Consider the following 4,174-nt stretch of genomic DNA (forward strand, 5'->3'; position numbering starts at 1 on the left):
GGGTAAGTAATAAGGTTAATAAGGCTAATTTCTTAGCCTAATTTTTCAGTAGGATCCATAAAGCCTTATCAATTTATCGAGGACTAAATCGAAGAGGACTTACTATTCTTAGGCCTTCAAAGACCTACTTTGGAGTGGTATACATTGTCATGGAGAAGCTAGTGTCCATAGGGGGCTCTTCCTAGTGCAAGACATTTTCTTAGATGACTCCTCGGATGAGGAAGAGACCCCAATGGACACTATTTCATGGACATGTGAGGAAATGTTTCCAAACACACTTTCAACATATAAACACGAAGTCACTAGCATGTGAACACTCCTCTTTGATTCTATAGTTTCCAATGGCTTTATATGCAAGTGCTTTCTGGGCAGTAGATCTCCGAGACCATGAATGGACTAGATTTGAGAGCCTATAGGTCATGATGCTATCTCGCTTAATTTGGGGGAAGCTTGATTTACCCCACATGACATCATCCTAGCTGAGTTTGCAATGAGATCTCTCCATAGAGATGCCTCATTCATTACATATCTAGATAGAGTCGAGTCAACAAAAATTACCATGGAGAGCTCTCTTGTCATCGATGCAGCTTGTAGCTGAGGGAGATGAGCAGTGCTGGTATGCAGGAGCATCCAGATGGTTTGGTCATAGGGCATCTCTATCAAACATTTACCTTCATGCCAATACTCTCTCAATGTCCCTTCTTGCATCTGACTCATCAAGAGATTCATTGGATCATACAGGATTATATATGGTAGGTAGGACATAGCCCCCACAGCTATGCTTGTATGCAAGGGCATCCAGATGGTTTGGTCATAAGGCATGTCTATCAAACATTTACCTTCATGCCAATACTCTCTCTATGTCCCTTCTTGCATCTGACTCATCAAGATATTCATTGGATCATACAGGATTATATATGGTAGGTAGGACATGGATAGCCCCCACAACTACACAAGATGAAGATGGCCTTTAATAGGGATTCTTCAAATGTGTGAGAACGGGCTCATCTAGGCACTAGGATTCATTCAGATCCACCTTTCCTGTCATGAGGGCGTGAATGTACTTGCATGTTCATACCTTGGAAAATTGTGGATATGTAAGATTAACCCTAGAGAATTGTGCCTTGGGGGTAAATTTGGTGATTGACCCAAAGAGGGGGGCAAATAACCTTAGAACCAAAGTGGGCCATTGGTTAAGGCCTTAAAATTGCCCCACTAGATGAGGCAATAGGGGCAAATACAGGGGTATGCCACTGTGAGAAGTGCAGTGGAAATGAGTAGAAATGCAATGTACGAATCGTTGGGTACGGAATCCTGAGTACGGACGTACTGACACAAACTATACGGTTGGTGGATCACGTATGGATGGTAGCTTAAGTGCAGTTGTACGGATTGGTGCGTACGGAGTAAGTATGACTGCACAAGTTCCAAGGCTAAGTATGACATGTATGGATTGCAGGCTACTGCATTATGGGATGTACGAGTGCATGGGCTACTGTCTACGGACTCATCTTGTATGGCCATGACATGACTTTTACCAACTACTACAGCACGGGTGTGCAGGCAGGGTCAGAGCTTCGCACAGACAGGTTGCCTTCATTGCATGGACAGCTGCCGGGAGATTGTCTTTCTGCTGGTATGCGTTAGCTCGTGAATGAGCTTGGTTTGAGCCTCCGGACTGGTTAAGAGTTCTCACATGCCTCTTAATGAAGGCTCTTGGCTGTTGACCTGTTTTGGAGAGACTAGTTGGCAGGGTATTCTTAGTGAATTAGTGGACACTAGATCTTTTATCACTAAAGGGTTTGGTAGGGCTCATTGACTTTCTACACTGCCAGGTTCAAAGCTTTCCATAAGGTTTTTCCCTAAATCTAAGCAACCACAGGATAATTTGAGATTCTCCAAAGTCTTAACTCAAAATCTTAAAAACTCCTGCGAAAAGAGTTTCTATTGAGTGCAATGGAGACCAAAAGAGGGAAAAGGAAAGCTTTCCAACGCTTTGGGTACATAGTAATGGCTTCAAAGGGCTCCATGATATCTCTTCCAAAGACTCTACTGGAGCCAAAGACGAACGATCATACATAATAGCGACTTCAAAGGGCTCCATGATATCTATTCCAAAGACTCTGTTTTAGCCAAAGACGAATGATCACAATCTCAAAATATGCATGGTTGTGGTTAATGAGTTATATAACTGCAAAACGAGTATCATTAAAGGCAGCCTAGAACATGCTGTCCTCCATGCTGGCCAATCTGACTCCAACAGGGCAGTAGATAACAAATAACAAGTAATCTAGCCCAAGCTGTAGTTGAAGTTAGAGGCAGTGGGAAGATCTCCCGTCACCTACCCCCCACCCAAGCTGGGCACATGGGCACTTATTGGAAAGATAAAGAAGCATCCATCAGGGAAAATAAAGAAGGGGGAAGGGAGGGAAGGGAAGGCTGTACAATTCCAGGTGTAAAACCTTGCCAAAAAGATCTACGTTTGTACTCTTTAGAGCAATCACCGTTAAGCATTTAGTTACTCCAGTATTTCTACCATTTTGTTATTTATTTCTGTTTGTACTTGTGTTAAGGAGTGTGAATGTATTGCACGTACCTGGCACCACAAAAGAAAAGTACAGTAGAGCGAAACAAGCTTTAGTAGACCTACAGAATGAGGAGAGTGTTTTTGCGAGTCCATGCAACCTGAAACTCAATCAAGAGTTGGAGAATGGCATTAGTATTATCCCTTGTGAGTAAAATATTATTAATACAAAAAAGAGGATGGTTTGTTCGATGCTGTGGCAAAAGTAGATCCTATTTCTCAAAGAAATACACTTTAGCATTGCTCTTTAGAGGATCGGCTTGGAGAATATTTATCTAATAGATGCAAGCTTGGAAATATTTCACTTCTGAAATAGCTCGTTGCTTTACATAAAGATGTGTGATAGTCCTGAGTTGGAGCAAAGGGAGGGCTGGACTTTAGAAATGTGTTCGCAGAACAATCCAAGGTCATTGTTAAAGGGGCCATTCTTAACCTCAGAGTGCTCAACAAGCTCGACTCCTTATATTATGGTTTTCGTTAGTTACAGCCAACTTCTTCATTTCTATGTGTTGTAATAATAAAATCACGTGAAAGCTTATCAGGTATGCCCTGGTAGTTCTGACAGACTTGAGCGTTTTTTTTCTTGCGAACAGCGTGCCAGAGATCGTGGAGAGATACTGTCATTTTCAGGAGGAATCCAAACCATCAAGCTTAGTGAGCGGTGAGAACGAGGTTAGTTTGTTCGAACGGCTCCTACGTGTAACTGTAAAGCATGAGTAGAGATAAAGAAGAGCATAGAAATTGGAAACAAATGCATTCTCTATGGTTTATAAAACAATAGAGATAAAAGTTAATTGGGCAGGATTCTCATACGGAGAGACCTTTTGGGGGCTTAGGACAGAAGGCTGTGTGTCAGAATGAGCCGTAATCTGCATGCGGAGTCCTTTTCCCTGATGCACCTTGGTTTGTCCATCCTCTCTCTCTCTCTCTGCTTTCATGTCTCTTGAAGACTTAAACATCCAAAACTTATAGGCTTTGCTCAAGCAAGCATACATCCTTTCCATGAATCCTTAAAGATCAACAACTTATTAGGGGCTTAGCACATGGTAAGAAATAGGATGGGAATGGGAAAAAAGTGCTCCCCAAGTCCCATGCATATTTCTATCCTATTCCCATCCTACCCTGTGCGAACACACCAAAAAAAAAACTAGGGATGGGTTTAGGTGGAAGAGGATACATGGCATCATTTCATGTGTTTAGGAGGTAAGACACATGTCATACTTCGATTTGAATTCCTAAAAAAAGGGAGCCCATCGTGGTTGCCATGGTCTAGAGGCCATGGTCGATGATGGGAGAAAAAGTCGCTACTCCCACCATCCTAGACCACTTGGTCTAGGATGGGAGAAATAAATTTCCATTCTAATCCAAACATGTGCCAAGGCCCTTGGGCTTTGTTCAAGCAAGCACAAATCCTTTGCATAGTCCTTAAAGATCAAAAACTTAAGCGTTGCTCAAGGAAGCACAAATCCTTTGCATGAATCCTTAAACATCAAAAACTTAGGCTTTGCTCAAGGAAGCACAAATCCTTTGCATGAATCAAGTATTCCCTAGTTTTTGGAACTCCAAATATAAAAGATTTTATTGGGGATC

At 42.1% G+C, this 4,174-nt stretch overlaps 1 long non-coding RNA gene across 1 annotated transcript; it reads right to left on the reverse strand.

The window, feature by feature from the left end:
* Positions 1 to 2,596: 2,596 nt before the first annotated feature.
* On the reverse strand, positions 2,597 to 3,600 carry LOC147886498 (uncharacterized). Its single transcript, XR_015543281.1, has 3 exons — positions 3,406 to 3,600; positions 3,112 to 3,201; positions 2,597 to 2,685 (listed from the first exon to the last, which is right to left on the reverse strand). It is a non-coding gene; the product is annotated as an uncharacterized LOC147886498 (long non-coding RNA).
* Positions 3,601 to 4,174: the final 574 nt, after the last annotated feature.

This window comes from Dipteris shenzhenensis, chromosome 24 (assembly GCF_047967505.1).
Source record: "Dipteris shenzhenensis isolate YYH24624 ecotype China chromosome 24, Dip_SZ_1.0, whole genome shotgun sequence".
Taxonomy (NCBI): domain Eukaryota; kingdom Viridiplantae; phylum Streptophyta; class Polypodiopsida; order Gleicheniales; family Dipteridaceae; genus Dipteris; species Dipteris shenzhenensis.